Below are 20,200 nucleotides of genomic sequence, written 5' to 3' on the forward strand. Positions count from 1 at the left end.
ACTACAAGAGGCTAAACTGTTAGTCAATCTGGCCTCGCTCTCAAAGCTAACTTCCTATGTCTGTTATGAAGGCTTGAAACTAGCCATGCACTCCATGGTTGTATGAGTATAACTACTAACTACCACATATCAGAGATGGGTGAATCTCGCCAATGACAAAATTGGCTAGTCTGGGAGTGTTTTTCTCTCAACTCTATCTCCTGAAGAAAAACTAGGCGAGCTCATCCCCGTATGTGCGTATGATGGTTTGATAGCTGGAGATTCGAGACAAAAACCCTACAACTAAGGGGGGTGAGTTAGTAAGAAATTCAATTTGAGAAGTGTGTGCAAGGAAAGTGTTCTGCTATGCTTCAATGAATCAAATGCACTTTCAAACTCCCATAACAAAGCGAAGGCTGCAAAGGACCTCCCAACAGCCATTTAGTCTGTACTCTCTTTTGAGCTTTGACCATCAACTAAATATTCTTTATAACCAACTGACCTTACCTTAGAGTGTATCGAGCTATATATATATATATATATATATATATATATATATTGGGCGACACGCCTAGTGTCGCCCAACCTGTGTGGGCGACACTACACGTGTCACCCACATCTCTCATATCCCATTTAAATCCCAACTTGTATGAGCAACACTCTTAGTGTTGCCCGGGCGACGCCACTGGTGTCGCCCAAGTTTTTTATGTCAAAACCTCTTTGTTGTTATTCCCAAACTTTCAAAAAAAAAAAAAAACATTTATGTGGGCGACACCAGCTGTGTCTCCCAAACTTGGGTGACACCACTAGTGCCGACTAGGCGACACGCTCTGTGTCGCCCAAATGTTTTTTTCAAAAATGCCCCCACTTAATTTTGGGGACTTCCAAGGATCAAACATGGTTTGTCATGGTTTTTTATGATCATTTTCAAACATTTTTATTAAATTTTAAAATAAAACGCTCCTCTGTGGCATGAGCCTAAACTGCCAACCAATTTTCCAAAAAATTTAAAATAAAATAAAAACGCTCTGTGGTGGCATGAGCCTAAACTTTCAACCAAATTTCCAAAATTTCAAAAAAAAAAAATAAAAATAAAAAAGAGAGAACACTCCTCGGTGGCATGAGCCTAAACTGCCAACCAAAGTCTGATCTTGGGCACAACCACCTTGTTTCAATGGGAAAACGTCAAACTCGTGCGATGTTAAAGAGCTGAGACAGGAAAAACGTCAAACTCATGTAACGTTAAAGAGTTGAGAGAGGTAACGTCTAGACTAGTATGACCAAAAATGTCGAATGTGTTCAGGGCACAACCACCTTGTTCAATGTGTTCAGGGCACAACCACCTTGTTCAATGTGTTCAGAGCACAACCACCCTATTCAAATGTCTATCCCTATACGACGCTAAAGATTGGGTATATCCAGTTCACCGTCAAACTCTTGTGACATAAAAGAGCCGAGACAGGTAACGTCTAGCCCCGTATGATGTAAAATGTCAGATGTGTTTAGGGCACAACCACTCTATTTAATATTGTTCAGGGCACAACCATCACGTTCAATATGTTCAAGGCACAACCACCTTGTTCAAACGGCTATCCCCATATGACGTAAAAGGGTCGGGTGTGTGGTCCATCGCTGCTATCCCCATATGACGTAAAAGGGTCGGGTGTATGGTCCATCGCTGCATGACATTAAACTACTAAGTGGGCTCTATGGTTGCAAGAGTTAAAACTGCTAACCAACCTTGTTTTTCAAAATATATTTCTTTTTTAAAAATTTTCACTATATGTCTTGTGATTTCAAAAACTTTAATTCCTTTGTTAAAATAGTAGCCCGTCCCTGCTCTGAGTTCTATTTCAAATTTCCCCCTGCTTTCAAAATTTCTAAAATGTCTTGTAAAACGAAGGAGCTTGGACACCCGTATATGATGATCACTGCATTGCTACCCCGTCTCTCTCTTTGGATTTGGCCAGACAAGTCTCTTTCTATAGAAAGCTTTTTCCTACAGAAATCTTTAGGAAACCCTAAGGAGATCAAAGAAAATGTCAGGGTTAAAAATTTCAAACTGCAAAACCCTTGAAGTTAAGTGGCATGGCCCAAAAATGCAACTTGAGTTTCAAGCTTGGGTAACTCATTGACATCTCACGCCGAAAACCCTAGGAGGAAAATGCCCTAAGTGGGTGAGCTCGATGAGCGCAATGACTTAGAGGGATAGTTGGTGTGCCCCCTGACCACGTGACTTCAAGATGAAATTTAAAATGTTTGCTTTATCTTTGACATTCGCCTACCCCCCGAAGGATAGCGAACGCCAGAGTGTCTACTTCTTTGCCACTCACCTGTCCACCGAAGGACAAAGAGTTTCAAAGTGGGGCAACTATAAACACCCTATTTTAAACTTGGCAAATTATATGTTTTTCTAAACCCTTAAGACCACACTTAACCTAGTAAACCTAAATCCATAGTTCACATAGCCTACCTTGTGATCCGGAACCAGTTTGCCTACCCGTAACCCTGCAGAAACCCTGTTTTGACACAGATTTCTGTAAATGCCTTGTTTTACCAAACAAATCATTGAAAATAGTAAAAACCCTTTTTTATCCAAATTTTCTCTGAGCGCTTCACAAGAAGCTGAGAAGACACCTAAATTGAAAAAAAAATCATTTTCGAGAATTTTTGGTTTGGGCGACACGGGTCGTGCCGCTCAAGCGACACACCCCGTGCCACCCAGGCGACACCACCCATGCCGCCCAGATACGTGACTGTCAAAAGTTGACTTTTTGAACGAGGATTTGCTTGTTACGCATGCTTATCCTTCCCAACGAGTTTGGAGCCCTATAAGACCTCTTTTCATGATCATTTAAGGGAAGGAGACGATCGAGACTTCAGAGAGAAAAAACCCTACAGGTAGAGATTGAAACCAGAGAGAGAATGAGAAAAACCCTAGAGAAAACCCTGGCTTCTTGAGACTCTAACCCAAAAGCAAAAGAAAACCTAGACCTAGGGCACAACCACCTTAGATCTACCCTTAGGGCACAACCACCCTACTACAACCAGAGACTTGTTGATCAACATCTGGACTAGAAGGGCAAGAGGAACCGGTTCTGATACGGGCGAGCACTCATGGGCTCGGAAGTACCGGGCCTGGTCCGATACTCATTCTCCGTTCATTTCGTTTTTTATTTTACTGCATTTATTTTTTTAATCTGATTTTAATTTTTTTGATTGAAACACCATATTTTAAATGCTTTTGATCAAGCAGGCTCCGCCATAGATCTGAGAACAGATCTGACCTCATATCTAAATTCGATTGTTCCCACTTTCTCTACCACTTGTTTTCCATTTCATTCTTACCAGTTTAAAGTATCAGATCAGAGGATATTTTTCAACACTTGTATCCCTGATTTAAATGAGGAGAGAGAAGTTTGCGACGTAGGCCCGCAGGTACGAAAATGCCTACAGACCACAGAAGTAGTAGGTCAATAAATCATGATTCATAAGTGAAATTTTTTACAGTTCCAAAATTGCCCAAAAATGATAAAAAATGTGGTTAAGGGTCTCCAAAGAACACCTGCCAAGTTTCATCATGATCCGACGACATTAACGCAGTGTAGATACAAAACCAGTTTTGGAAAATCGGCCTCTAGCGCCCTAGAAATGGACGTTATAACTACTGCCCTATTTTCGGAGTGTCAAATGACCATAGGACCACTTTTATTGGATATGAAATGTTCGAAAACCCTCAAGGACTATGTTTCAGCTTGATCAAACGTTTCTAAGAAAAGTTATGGCTAAATTAACGGGTAGGTCATACGCTATTACGGTGTACCCTCAGTGAAACAGTTTCCATTAATGGAAACTCAGTTTGTGTTGTTGGGCTCAAATTTGGACACTTGTATCTCCTTCATCCTAGGTCGAAATGACCCAAATTTGGGGAGCATGTTCGTCTCGTCGACCCAATCGATTTGATATGTGGCAGACCCCATGATGTCGCCTGACCTGAGTTAAAACTTGGAGAGAAGATTGCGATTCGAACAAGGTTAAAGAATTTTCAGCAAGCACACGCCTTGATCGTGCAGCCACATCATGACGCTTGCATGTCAGATCGACCTGCAATCAGTCCCGTTGTGACCACAACATCAAGGGCTTCACACGACCCAAATCTTTCACGTGATGGACAGTCAGATTTACTGCACGACAAGGGTAAAGTTGATGCACTTTCTGACCATCGAAAACCAAATTATGGCCAAAATTCCTAATTTGGAAAACAGTTGTTAGAGCACCAAATCGGGCCACATTCGTTGTCAAATGATCATGATGGCATGCTTGTTGAAATGTAGAGAAGAAATAATGGAAAAACAACGAGAAATGGGTGTGATCATGAATCAATGACCGCACGTTTCTTATGATTTTCACACCTCGAGATCGTGGCGCAATAGCCCAATCCATGGCTCGAAATGGATATCAAAACGACCGTCGCCCCAAGCTGATAAAAAAATTAATAATCTTTTGGCCGGATAGAGGCCAGAAAGTTCCTAAACAAGCCACGAAAGATCGCAAGAGTTACATGGCCATGGTAGGGACTGAATTGGAATTTTTAAAATTGTAGGTGAGGGGCAAAATCATCATTTTTCCCCTATTTTCGTATTTTTAATTAATTCATTTCACGTTATTTTTAGTCAATTAGGCCAAAAATTAGGCATCCACCCATGTTTCGATTGAAATTCTATAAATACACGTGATTACTACATGTAAAGGACCTCTTTTGACACCCCATGATCAATTGAAAAAAATTTGGCTTACCTTTTGGGTCATGTTTTGCTTTCCTTGGAGAGAGAAAGATAGGAGAGAGAAACTTTGGCTGGTACCCCCTGCTTCATTAAGGTAATCTTCTCTCTCCTCTTCTTCTTTCTTTTATCTCTCTTCTTCTTTCATTTCTCTCTCTTCTTGTCACACCCCAAGAATTTACAATACTATTATTCCTGAGATGTGACGGACAAAACATATATACATCTATTGATAGGATAAATTTACAGTGGCGAGGTCTTACAAAGTAAATAAAAAAAGCTAGCACAACAACAGTATCTTCCAAGGTTGATCTTGACTAGCACTCAAAATGAATCCGCAGTTATCCTGAAAAATGTTTACCATAGTTTGATGAGTTTGGCTACTCAGTAAGTGATCATCATAATCCCAAAAATAATCATGTTTGAAAGATATCAATATTTTCCAAAATCAGATCTATTAACAGAAATGCATCAACAGTTTCACTTTCAATAAATGCATAATTAAGTATAATCCGAGTAATTGAAATGCTTATAACACTTTTAACGGCAGTACATAATTCAAAGGATTTCATAAAATACCCTACTGGCGTCCAAAGTAGGTCACCTATATACCCCATCAGCGTCCTGATGGGTCCACTTAATCCCTATCGGCGTCCCAGATAGGTCCACTTAATCCCTTCAGGTCCACTTATACCACACCGGCGTACCGGATGAGTCCACTTAATCCCTACCGGCGTCCCAGATAGATCCACTTATACCTCACCGGCAAACCGGATGAGTCCACTTGCATACTTAAATTATTTCTAAATCTCTTTAAACATTCGAAAGCAGGAATATCATGTACTCAACATATCACTGAAATCATTAATATGAATTTCACTTAAACCATTAATAACAGTCACTCTCTATAACATTTCAAAAATAACCAATCAAATATTTTGGGCTCAAATTTAGAAAGGTAGCAGTTTGTAAAGGCATTCTAGCATAATTGCCAATTTAATATGTATAGAAAAACTCTTATAGAAATTCAAGAATACGGAATTATCACAATTTATGGGATATCAATCCACAAATAAACATTTCACAACAATACTATAATCAATTGTAAAAATGTCAATTTTTAAATAATAAGGCAGTCATTTGGACATGAATTTTATAATATCTAAATATTCAAAACAGTAGAAAGAAATATCACAATTTTACTAAAAGCAGAAATATCACATTTATTTCTAACAATAGACAAGAAAAATAAATAAATTTATTTTTCTAATTTACAGCATTCAAAATTTCTAACATAGATAAAATATCACAATTTTTATTAAAAAGATTATTTTTCAAGATAATAAGGTCGTGTGCGCATAAAATTTATCGTGCCTAAAATTCATGATAATAAGCAGAAATAATTATTTCATTTTATTTTTAAAAAGAATGGATTATTTTCGAGACAATGAGGTCACTTACACATAAAACTGATAAAATAAAGATCCTAGACGGAAATATCACTATTTATTAAAAATAGACTAATTTTCGGGAAGACGATGTCACTTACCCACAAATATTTGAAAGGGAACTTCGATAAAATTCGGCTAGAGAGAGAGAGAGATCTCAAAATTTTCTAGGGTAGGAGTGCTCACCTCCCCTATTTAAATTCTTAGAACGTATTATTATAATATTTTATTACGCTCTACCTCATACCTGAGGTGTCGCATTAAGCATCTGCTTTTAACATACGAAAACTACGTCCGCTAAAGGACGTGGCGAGCAGCAGGCAACAAGACGCAAAAGCACCGGCAAAGGCAAAAGCAAAAGTTTAAACCGAAATAAAAACTTTTGAAAATAGTGATGGTCCTCAAGGACCATCATACTCAAACAGACCATCACCTATTTAAAAGCATCTTTTCTCCTTTTTTTTTTTTTTTTTTTTTTTGAAATTTTAGAATTGTTACATTCTTTCCCCCTTAAAGAAATTTAGTCCTCTAAATTTGTGTACCTGATTACTGGAAAAGATAGGGGTATTTTTCTCTGATTTCGTCTTCTCGTTCCCAAGTCGACTCTTCTCTTGAATGGTACTGCCATAATACACGGATCAAAGGAATCTCCTTGTTACGCAACACTTGCACCCTTCTATCCAGTATCAAAATTGGCTGCTCAATGAAGGATAGGTCCTTCCTGATCGGTAAAGGTTCATATTTTAAGATATGGGATGGGTCGGGCTGATATTTTCGTAGTGAAGATACATGAAAGACATTATGGACATTTGCCAATTCGGGTGGTAAGGCAAGTCTATAAGCGACACCTCCGATTCTTTCCAGGATTTCAAATGGTCCGATGTAACGTGGGCTCAACTTTCCTTTCTTGCCGAATCTCATAATGCCCTTTATTGGTGAGATTTTTAGGAAAACTCGATCACTTTCCTCAAATTCAAGATCTCTCCTTCGGTTATCGGCATTACTCTTTTGCCGACACTGAGCTGTCCTGAGCCTTTCACGAATTAATGCTATTTTATCTATGGTTATCTAGACAATTTTTTGCCCCAAAAGCTTTCTTTCACCAACCTCATCCCAACATATGGGTGACCTGCATTTCCTTCCATACAGGGCTTCATATGGTGCCATCTGAATACTGGCTTGGAAGTTATTATTATAAGCAAACTCAATCAGGGGTAAATGGTCATCCCAGCTTCCTGTAAGATCAATAACACAGGCCCTCAGCATATCTTCCAAGGTTTGGAAGGTCCTCTTCAATTGTCCATCAGTTTGGGGGTGAAAGGCAGTACTAAAGGTGAGTCTCGTCCCCATGGCTGACTGTAGTCTAGCCCAAAATTTAGAAGTAAACCGAGTATCCTTGTCCGATACAATACTGACAGGAACTTCATGCAGCTGCACTATTTCCTTAATGTACAGCTGAGCCAGTCGATCCAAAGTGTACGTCGTGCGAATCGGTAGAAAGTGGGCAGCTTTGGTTAACCGGTCCACAATGACCCAAATGCTATCATGTCCTGAATTTGTTCTAGGCAAGACAGAGACAAAATCCATAGAGATGTGCTCCCATTTCCATTCTGGCACCGGTAAAGGCTGCAACAACCCAGCGGGCCTTTGATGTTCAGCTTTTACTTGCTGGCATGTTAGGCATTTAGACACAAATAGTGCTACCTCTTTTTTCATATTATTCTACCAAAAGGTTTTCTTCAGGTCCTGATACATTTTAATACTTCCGGGATGTATCGTATAACGAGAATGATGTGCTTCTTTTAAGATAGCTTTCTTTACACTCTCATCATTCGGGACACAAACCTGACTTTTGAATCTTAGCAGATCCTCACTACATATAGAGAATTCATCTCTCTTTCCTTGCTTCACCTCTTCTATAATTGTTATAAGCTGAGGGTCTTTCTTTTGTGCCAATCGAATCTGTTGGATTAATTGGGGTTCCGCCTTAATATTGGCAATCATACTTACCACACCATTAATGGACGGAGTTGGATGCCAATCCACTATTTCCTCTAACAATCGCATTTCTTGGATCATTAGATGAGCTAAGACTCCCCGTAGATTTTCTACTTAGAGCGTCGGCCACAACGTTAGCTTTTCCTGAATAATAATGGATTGTACAATCATAATCTTTTAAGAAATCTATCCATCTTATCTGCCGCATATTTAAATCCTTCTGAGAGAAAAGGTATTTCAAACTCTTATGATCCGTGTATATTACGAATTGCTCACCATATAGATAATGCCTCCATATTTTCAAAGCGAATATTATTGCAGCTAGCTCCAAATCATGAATTGGATATTTTTTCTCATATTCTTTCAACTGTCTGGGTGTATATGCCACTACTTTCCCATATTGCATTAATACACAGCCCAAACCTTTATGTGAAGCATCACTATAAATCACAAATCCCCCACTCCCTTCAGAAATAGTTAAAATAGGTGCTGAAATTAATCGAACTTTTAGTTTTTGAAAACTCTCCTCACATTCACTTGTCCACTCAAATTTGACATTTTTCTGTGTCAATCGAGTCAATAGGATTACAATTCGAGAAAATCCTTCTACAAATTTACTGTAATATCCTGTCAATCCCAAAAAGCTTCGAACTTCAGTCACATTACTTGGTTGTTTCCAATTAACAACGGCTTCAACCTTTAAAGGATCAACTGGTAGACCTTCCTTTGATATGACATGTCCTAAAAATGTCACTTGTTCAAGCCAAAATTCACATTTACTGAGTTTGGCATACAATTTCTTTTCTCTTAATATTTGCAATACCATTCTTACATGCTGCTCATGTTCCTTCTGATTCTTGAAATAAATTAAAATATCATCGATGAATACCACAATAAATTTATCCAAAAAGGGCCTAAAGATTCGATTCATCAAATCCATAAATGCAGCCGGTGCATTAGTTAATCCAAAAGGCATAACTAAAAATTCATAATGGCCATACCTTGTTCTGAAAGCTGTCTTGAGTATATATTCACTTTTAATCTTAAGCTGATGGTATCCAGATCTAAGATCAATTTTTGAAAACACTTGTGATCCTTGTAATTGATCAAATAAATCATCAATTCTAGGTAATGGATACTTATTTTTCACTGTCACTTGGTTCAACTGTCTTAAATCAATACACAATCTCATAGTCCCATCTCTCTTTTTGACAAACAGTACTGGAGCACCCCAAGGTGACACACTGGGCCTGAGAAAACCTTTATCTAATAATTCTTCCAATTGTTGTTTCAGTTCTTTAAGTTCTGCAAGAGCCATTCTGTAAGGTGCCTTAGAAATTGGTGCTACCCCTAGCACTAATTCAACGGAGAATTCAATTTCCCTGTCCAGTGGTAATCCTGGCAATTCTTCAGGAAAAACGTCTGGAAATTCTCGGATAAGCGGAGTGGTATCCAAATTTATTTCTTCCTTCCTATCTTCTTTGATATAGGCAAGAAAGCCTTGACACCCTTTTCGAAAGAGGCGATTAGCTCGAATACAAGAGATTAAATATGATGGGGAGTCTTCTTTGACACCATTGAAGTAAAACACTGGTTGATTCGAAATACTAAAGGTAACAATTTTCTTATAACAATCAATACTTGCATGGTATGCAGAAAGCCAATCCATGCCTAAGATTACATCAAAATCTTGAATTTCCAGGAGTATTAAATCAACCAACAGTTCCTTTTCTTCTATCTTTATTACACATGATTTGTACATTATATTGGTGTTAATTGAATCTCCCATCGATGTGGCTACCTCTAGAATGTATTCTAATTGTTCTGGTTCTACCTTTAAGTGGCATGCAAAGTGTTGTGACACAAATGAATGAGTAGATCCAAGATCAATCAAAACATGAGCTACTTTTTGGAAGATAGTAAGAGTACCTTGGATCACTGATTTTGAGGCCTGAGCGTCTTGCTCGGTAATCGCAAATACTCTTCCCTTCCTCTGAGGCTTTGGAGCTATCTTTCGCTGCTTTGGAAGCTATTGTGTCTGTAAGCTAGGACATTGTTTAATCTGGTGTCCCAATTTTCCACATTTAAAACAGGCTCCGGTATTCGAATAACAAGGGCTTGATCCATGATTTTTCCCATATTTTCTACATGGTTCTATTGGGGTTTGAAATGGCGAGGGCCTTGGCTTCTTGTTTGGCCTTTCAAACTGTTGTCGATTAGATGATGTAGGTCTAACATGACTGTTCTGATTTTTCGTCTTTTGGTAATCTTCAAAATCTTTTTCGACAATTTGGGCACGATCCACTATTTCAGCATAAGTTCTTAATTTCAAGACTGATATTCTGCTTCTAATAGCTGGCCTGAGACCCCTTTCAAATTTCTTCACCTTTCTTGCCTCATTGTTAATCATATGTGGTGCAAACCTGGCCAATTCAGTAAACTTGGCCTCGTACTGTGCTACTGTCTTATTTCCTTGGATTAATTCTAGAAATTCCATTTCTTTTTTATCTCGAATAAAATCTGAGAAATATTTTTCATTAAATGCCTCTAGAAATACTTCCCAAGTCAAGGTTTAATTTTCTTTGACCAATACTCCTTTTGCCATTCGCCACCAGTGTTGTGCCTCACCTTTTAACATAAAAACTGCCAAGGCCACCTTCCTATCATCAGGACATTCCATAACCTCGAATATTTTTTCCAATTGCATAATCCATCCCTCGGCTTCCAGTGGGTTTACAGCACCCTTAAAAGAAGGTGGGTTTAATTTCTTAAATTGTTCGATATTGCTCCCACCATTTCCTGTAACTGACTGCCTGGGTGGATTGTTGTTTTTCATCTGATGTTGCATTAGAGCAACCATATTTTTCAAGGCTTTGTGAATTCCTTGCATATTGGCTTTAGCTATTCTGGATCTTGACTTTATCCCGGTCTGTACACACAATAAATGTGATTTTTAAGCACATTCTTTTTAAATTTCCTAAGGATCTTAAAACTATTGCTCTGATACCATAATTGTCACACCCCAAGAATTTACAATACTATTATTCCTGAGATGTGACAGACAAAACATATATACACCTATTGATAGGACAAATTTACAGTGGCGAGGTCTTACAAAGTAAATAAAGAAAGCTAGCAGCACAACAGTATCTTCCAAGGTTGATCTTGACTAGCACTCAAAATGAATCCGCATTTATCCTGAAAAATGTTTACCATAGTTTGATGAGTTTGGCTACTCAGTAAGTGATCATCATAATCCCAAAAATAATCATGTTTGAAAGATATCAATATTTTCCAAAATGAGATCTATTAACAGAAATGCATCAACAGTTTCACTTTCAATAAATGCATAATTAAGTATAATCCGAGTAATTGAAATGCTTATAACACTTTTAACGGCAGTACATAATTCAAAGGATTTCACAAAATACCCTACTGGCGTCCCAAGTAGGTCACCTATATACCCCATCAGCGTCCTGATGGGTCCACTTAATCCCTATCGGTGTCCCCGATAGGTCCACTTAATCCCTGCAGGTCAACTTATACCTCACCGGCGTACCGGCTGAGTCCACTTAATCCCTACCGGCGTCCCAGATAGGTCCACTTATACCTCACCGGCGAACTGGATGAGTCCATTTGCATACTTAAATTATTTCTAAATCTCTTTAAACATTCGAAAGCAGCAAAACTCAACATATCACTGAAATCATTAATATGAATTTCACTTAAACCATTAATAACAGTCACTCTCTATAACATTTCAAAAATAACCAATCAAATATTTTGGGCTCAAATTTAGAAAGGTAGCAGTTTGTAAAGGCATTCTAGCATAATTGCCAATTTAATATGTATAGAAAAACTCTTATAGAAATTCAAGAATACGGAATTATCACAATTTATGGGATATCAATCCACAAATAAACATTTCACAACAATACTATAATCAATTGCAAAAATGTCAATTTTTAAAGAATAAGGCAGTCATTTGCACATGAATTTTACAATGTCTAAATATTCAAAACAGTAGAAAGAAATATCACAATTTTACTAAAAGCAGAAATATCACATTTATTTCTAACAATAGACAAGAAAAATAAATAAATTTATTTTTCTAATTTACAGCATTCAAAATTTCTAACATAGATAAAATATCACAATTTTTATTAAAAAGATTATTTTTCAAGATAATGAGGTCGTGTGCGCATAAAATTTATCGTGCCTAAAATTCATGATAATAAGCAGAAATAATTATTTCATTTTATTTTTAAAAAGGGTGGATTATTTTTCGAGACAATGAGGTCACTTACACATAAAACTGATAAAATAAAGATCCTAGACGGAAATATCACTATTTATTAAAAATAGACTCATTTTCGGGAAGACTATGTCACTTACCCACAAATATTTGAGAGGGAACTTCGATAAAATTCGGCTAGAGAGAGAGAGATCTCAAAATTTTCTAAGGTAGGAGTGCTCACCTCCCCTAATTAAATTCTTAGAATGTATTATTATAATATTTTATTACACTCTACCTCATACCTGAGGTGTCGCGTTAAGCGTCTGCTTTTAACATACGAAAACCACGTCCGCTAAAGGACGTGGCGAGCAGCAGGCAGCAAGAAGCAAAAGCAACAGGCAAAGGCAAAAGCAAAAGTTTAAACCAAAGTAAAAACTTTTGAAAATAGTGATGGTCCTCAAGGACCATCATACTCAAACAGACCATCACCTATTTAAAAGCATCTTTTCTCCTTTTTTTTTTTTTTTTTTTTTGAAAGTTTAGGATTGTTACACTTCTTACCTTTCTCTCTCCTCTTCTTTCCCTGTCTTTCTCTCTTCTTTCCCCCTCTTCTCTTTGCTCTCATGGGCAGTAGATTGAGCTGCCCCCCATGTCCTTCTCCTCCTTTTCTTTCCCCCTCTTCTCTCTAGTCTCATGGGCGGCAGATTGAGCCGCCACCCATGTCCTTCTTCCCCATTTTCTTCTCACTTCTTCTCTTTGCTCTCATGGGCGACAGACTTAGCCACCGCCCATGTTCTTCTTCTCTCTCTTCTTCCTTCTTCTTCTTTGTCTCTCCCTCTCCTCTGTGAGGTGGCAGCATGGGCCCTACCCTACTAGCGAGCCTTGTTGCTGCCTCTTCTTTCTTCTTCTCTGTCTCTATCCCTCCTCTGTGAGGTGGCAATGTGGGCCTTACCCTACTGGCAAGCCTCGTTGCTGCCTCTACTTTCCTCTTCTCTGTCTCTCTCTCCTCTGTGAGGTGATAGCGGGGGCCCTACCCTACTGGCGGGCCTCGTTGCTGCCTTTTCTCTTTCTTCTTTGCTCTCTCTCTACTTTCTCTCTCCTCTCTTATGGATGGCAGCATAAGTCACCGTCTATGTCATCTTTTCTATCTTTGTCTTTTATCCTCTCTCCTCCCTCATGGCCAGTAGTATCAGCCGCCGCCTGTGATCTCTCTCTCATTCCCTCGGGACGACATGGTCAACCCACCGTCCCAAATCCTTCTCTATCTCTTCCTCTAGGACGGCAGGGTCAACCCACCATCCCAAACTCTTTCCTCTCCCTCTCATCTCACTCTAGGACGATAGACAGTGCTGCCGTCCCAAAGTTTCTCTATTCAAATCTCTCTTCTCCCTAGGACAGTAGGGTCAACCTGTCGTGCCCAACTTTTCTTGTATATCTATTCTTCTCTCTCTTCCCCCTGGGACAACAGGGTGAACCCGTCGTGCCCAACCTTCCTTTTCTCTCTTTTCTTCTCTCTCTTCCCCCTGCGATGGTAGGGAATCGCAGTGCCCAACTTGCCTCCTATTCTCTCTCTTCTCTCTCTCTTCTCATCTTTTCTCTTCTCTTTCTTCGCTTCTTCTCTCTTCCTTCCCTCTTTTTATTCTCCTCTCTCTTCCTCTCTCTCTTATTTCACTCTTGTCTCTTCTCCCTTTTGGAAGGTCTAACAAAAGCCAAGCTAGCCTTCACCCCTCTCTCTTTCTCCTCTTTCTATCTTCTCTTTCATTCTTCTCTCTTCTTTCTCTGTGAGGGACTAGGTGAAGAGCAGACTAGCCCTCACTTTTTTTCTTCTCTTTTTCTCTGAAGAGCTAAGTGAAAGCCAGACTAGCCTTCGTCCCTATTTTCTCTCGTTTTCCAAAAAATACAGTTTATCTCTGAAGAGCTAGGTGAAAGCCAGACTAGCCATCGTCTCTCTTCTTTGTATTTTCTCTTCTCTCTCTCTGAATGACTAGGTGAAAGCCAAACCATCCTTCGTCTCTTTTTCTCTGTCTATCATCTTCTCCTTCTTTCTCTTCTCTTTGAAAGTCTCTTCTCCCTAACGTCTTTTCTCCTTCTAACCCCTTTTCTCTTTCTTTCTTTAGAATACACACTAAGAGTCCCTCGTCAAGGAGACGTCGTGAGGCTGTCGAATTGACACGGATTCTATTAAGTTATTTTTCCATTTTCTTTTTTTAGTACACACACAATGTGTGCTCACCCCATGACAAGGTGAAGTCATCTGACCCACTTGTATGCGTCTCTAATATGTGCGTATGATTGCAGGGAGGAAGAAATAGGTCGAGGGAGGCGATTCCGAACCAGCTTTAGGCTAGGGGGCATTTCTCGTAATCTAAGAGGGCACCCACGTAAGCAGCTCGTGTGTATCACGGACCCACATGAGGTAAGTCCTACCTCTTGACCAAATTCCTCTCTCACAGATTGGTATTCTTGCCCGCTTCTCCTTTACGCGGTTCTCGAGAGAGCGTTCTCTGGTCCCGAACTCGATGCGAACTCGAAGCTACACCACCAGGTCATCCTGACCCGTAGGGCGAGATCGAGACACCTAACCAATAGGATAACTCAATTCCTATCCTTCAAGGTTTTTGAGTTTGTAAGCATTACCTAGATGAATATGGATCACGACATATGGTCCTTCCCAATTAGGCTTGAATTTTCATAATGGATGAGGATTCACTATCAAATGAAATTTTTTCTTTAAGACTAGAACCCCAATTCTAAATTCTCTTAGTATCACCATCTTTTGTTATGCTCGCTTGATTTGTGATAGTGGAAGTTCAATTTCTCAACGGCTCGGAGTCATTGCTCATACAGGTTTTCGAGAGTGGCTCGTGGAGCTTCAGCCAATTGCTTGTAATCTGATTCCTTTTGAGCAAGTGTCTTAAGAGAGGGTATCTCCACTTCAACTGGAAGTACTGTCTCCATGTCATAAACCAGTGAGTAGGGAGTCATCCCTAAGGCTGCTATCTCATTGGTTCTATAGGCTGAGAGTGAAACTTGTAGCTTTTCATTCCAATCCTTGCCGTCCACTACAGTTCAATCGATGATTTTCAAGAGAGTCTTATTATTTGCTTCTGCGACCATTTCCTTGGGGATAATATGGTGCTTCTCTTTGCTCAATCTCGAATCTTTTGCACATCTTTGTTACTTTTTCATTCCTGAAATTGGTCTCATTGTCAGTGACAATCATTTCAAGGACTCCAAATCTAGGGATGATATTGTTTGTGATGGATCGGGCCACGTGTTGTCCTTCTATCTTTGTGAATGACGTGGTTTCAACCCATTTCGTGAAATATTAGTAGCAGTGAGGATAAACTTGTGTCTATTAGAAGCTCTTAAAATTACCATGCCAATAATGTTTCGAGCCCATGTAAAGAATGACCAAATTGGAGGTGTTGAATTGAGTGGCATGGATGGAGCGTGTATGAGGTCTCCATAAACTTGGTATTTAGGACATCTCTTCACTTATTTCCAACAATCTTTGGCCATGGTAGTCCAATAGTATCCTTGTCTTTTGACTTTTTGAGCTAGATGTGCTGCCCCTATGTGTCCTCCTTTATCATGTAGTTCTTTGAGCACAGAGTCAACCTCAGGTTGGTCAATACATTTCAAAAGGATTCCTTCAAAAGACTTTGTGTAAAGTCTGTTGTTGTTGATCAAGAAGTTGATTGAGAATCTTCTTAGGGCATTTTCATCTCTCTTTGAGATTCCTTCGGGATAAGTTCTATCTTTTAGGAGGATTTATACATTATGATACCAGGGTCTGCCTTTGAAAATCTGGATGAATTCGAGAGTGAATGTTTCTTTTTCCCTTTCTAGTTCTTGATCATCTTCTTCTGGCTCTATCTTGGGAGGATAAGGATCACTTTTATGTCTGATATAGAATGGTTGAATGCTCATTTGGGGAGGAATGTCCACCATTAATGCGAGAATGGATAAGGTATCGGTGAACCAGTTGTTTTCTATAATCACATGTTGAAAAGTTATTCTTTGAAGCCATTTGACAGCTTCTTAATTGACTACTGGTAGGGTTGGAGAGTTTTGTCCCTAACCTTCCACTCCCCATTGGTTTGATTTATTACAAGAAGAGAATCATCGATGAGCCGTAATTGTTCAATTTGGAGTTCACAGGCATTCTCAAGACCATCTATTAGGGCTTCATATTCTGCAATATTATTAGTGCAGGAAAAATTGAGCCTTATAGCTATTGGAACCATTATTATCTCTAGAGAGCATAGGATGACTACGACACCAGTGTAATATTCATTCCTAGCCTTGTTAAAGTATGGCTCCCAAGTAAGATCCTAGATGATAAAGAGGTCCTCATCAAGGAGATCTGTTTTGATGGGCATGCAATCAGGTAAGGCATGCTCGGGTAAGTGATTGGCAATTGTTTGCCCTTTGACTAATTTTTTAGTGACATATTCAATGTCAAATTCACTTAAGAGCATCCTCCACTTCGCTAGTCCCCCATTAAGAACATGTCTTTCTTGTAGGTACTTGAGTGGATCCATCTTGGATATTAGCTTGATAGTATGAGATAAGACATAATGTCGCAGCTTTTGAGCTGCCCACACTAAGGTTAAACAATGTTTTTCCATATCAAAGTAACATGTTTCATAATCAACCATTGTCCTACTGATGTTAAAGATGGTCTTCCCTATTCCTTGATTGTTGTACTGCCCTAGTATCACCCCCATTGTCTTGTCTGTAACAGCAAGGTAAAGGAACATGGTTTTATTGGGATTAGGTGAATTCAAGATCAGTGGGGTAGACAGGTACTCCCTTATGCGGTCAAAGGCTTATTGACATGCCTCTTCCCAGATAAATGGGGTGTCCTTCCTTAGCAGGCGATTGAACATACCACATTTCTCAGCTAATTGGGAGATGAATCTCAAAACAACTTGGATCCTACCTTGCAACCCATGTATTTCTCGTATTTTTTAGATGTAGCATTTCTGAGATAGCCCAAATTTTCATTGAGTCTACTTATATACCTCTTTGACTCAGAATGAAGCCAAGAAGCTTGTCAGACTCGACACTGAAGGCATACTTCTGAGGATTCACCTTTAGCTGGTGCTCTTGGAGTCGGTCAAATAGTATTTTTAAATTGGCAAGGTGGGCATCCCTAGTTTTGGATTTGACTAAAATGTCATCCACATAGTCTTCCATGATGTCTTACATTAAGTCATGGAATATAGCAATCATGGCTAGGTTGCCACTTCAATTTTTGGACTGAAAGGCATGACTCTATAGCAGTATGTTTCCCATTGCGTGATGAAGGAAGTCTTCTCTTGCTATGAGGATATGATTTTAACCAAAGAAACCGTCTACGAAGGATAGCAGTTGGTCTTCAGCAGTGCTGTCAACTAGGGCATGTACATTTGGAAGAAGAAAGTCATCCTTTAGGACAGGCTTTGTTTAAATCCCTGTAGTCGACACACTTTCTTATTCTTTTATCTTCCTTAGGTACTACCATATTATTGGCTAATCAATCTAGATAGTCCACAGCTAACATGAAATTGGCCTTCAAAAGCTTATCAATCTCTTCTTTTATCTTCAGCTCCAAATGAGGCTTTTGTAAGCACAGTTTTTGTTTTACGGCTTTTGCCCTTTTATGGAATAAAGATGGTATTATACCAATTCAAGATTTAGGCCGGGCATGTCATCATAAGACCAAGCAAAGACATCTATGTATTCGTTTACGAGGTTGATCATCTTACCTTGTGCTTCCGGTGATAGAGAGATTCCTATTTTTGTAATTTTTGGATTTCCATTAGTTTCTAAGTTGATGTCTAAGGTTTCCTCAACAATAGGAATAATACTACCGTCAAATCTTGTCTTAGATTTTGAGCTGCCATTTCTTTTAGGTCTCATCTGCCTTTCTTTTTATTATGACCTCAATTTTGATCCATTTTCTGTAAATTTTGAGGCATTTTGAAGCTACTTATTTTGTCCATAAGATCATGAAATTCATTAATATGATTGAATTTGATTTTTAGGTTGATTTCACAAGATACATATTAATACATTTTTGTGTTTTTTGAATAATTAATATTAAATTTATTTGATGTATGAATTTTGACAAATATATGTTCTTGAGACACACAATATAATAATGCTTTCTTTTGTTTTTCTTGTAATTATATTAAATTCTTTTTCATGAATTTATAATTATCATAAGAAAATAAGTTTTATTTTTCAAATTTATTGTCAAATTTTTTAAGGCAATAAAATGTATGTTGCTGATACCTAATTATTATTTTTTTAATACATAAAATGTATGTATGTTTTCAATTCATAATTTACAATTAAATTATTTTTCTTAATAAAATTAGGGATTTTCACCAATATATGTTCTTCTTTCTTTTAATGATATGAATAAATGGTTAACAAACATCTAGACAGGAAAACATCATATCAATATTAATCTATTTTTACAAAATAATGACAGTACATAAGGAACCACTACTAATTTCTTTTATAAACTAAAAAAACACTATTTTTAGAGATTTAAAGTGATTTTTGTAAAAAACATTTGGTACAAATATTACCGATTTGGCTGATTCTCTGATCCGATCCACTAATCCAACATAGGTATGAGTGCGATAGATCCGATCCGTTCTTTACCCTTGGGTTGGACTTATGACAATGTGGACTCCTCCATTTAATTGGTGATTAAACCATTTAAACGATCCATGGTCAATGTGGGGCTTCAATGTTTTTGGAGCAAGAAGATTTACGCTCTTGAGGAAGTAGACTTTGCATTTACTCTCTCACGGTTAAAACTTAAAAGGAAAAGTTTATATAAGGTTGCAACCTTTTAAAATGTAGGATTACATATGCACCTAAAAAATCTATCGAAAAGGTTGTTTTAATGTTGAAAAACCTTCTATTTGATCATCACGACATCGAGACGTATAAATATAAAAAAAAGAAAGTTTTTAAATATCAGAAATGGTACGTCTTGCAACACATTATCTAGACCGTCCATTTTCAACATTTTCATATGTTTATGGATCTCCTTGATTTTAACCATTTTTTGAATTTAAAATTTTTTAATTACATATGAAAATAGATTTTAAGATAATCCTAAAAAAATTTTATAACAGAATTATATGTTATGATAAAATTTAAAGGTGCGCCTTAATTGGATTGTTTAAAGTTGCAATCTTATAGAAACCGCACCTAAACTTAAAACTCATATTAGCAGTAGTTTTTGGGCCCCATGTTTTGAGGTAGCCTACAAGACCTAATCAATAACATCTCACGAAAAAATGCAAGGGTTTGTATATTATAAAACTATTTAACATTGGTTGAAGCAAGTTAGAATCATCAATAGCTGTCAATGTTTGACGGCTGGCTTGAATGTAACAAATAGTTAAAAAAAATTATTCTAAATTTCTATCCTATCAATGGAACAAGGGCGCAGTTGGCATGCAGATGCATCCGCAGGTGTGGAGGTCAAGTATACCTTCAAATTTATCATGGTATATAATTTTGATGTAAAATGTTCTTAGGATTATCGCAAAATCTATTTTTATATCTAATTATTAAATTTTAAATTTAAAAAATGGTTAAAATCAAGTAGATCTATAAACATAGAAAAATCTTAAAAATAGACGATGTAGATAATATGTTGTAAAATACACTATTTTTGAGATTGAAAATCTCTTTATTTTTCATAGTCATACATCTCAATGTCCAGATGATCAAAGGGTTTT

This window comes from Amborella trichopoda, chromosome 2, assembly GCF_054954075.1.
Source record: "Amborella trichopoda isolate Santa Cruz 75 chromosome 2, AtrichopodaSantaCruz75HAP2 v2.0, whole genome shotgun sequence".
In the NCBI taxonomy this organism is placed as follows: Eukaryota; Viridiplantae; Streptophyta; class Magnoliopsida; order Amborellales; family Amborellaceae; genus Amborella; species Amborella trichopoda.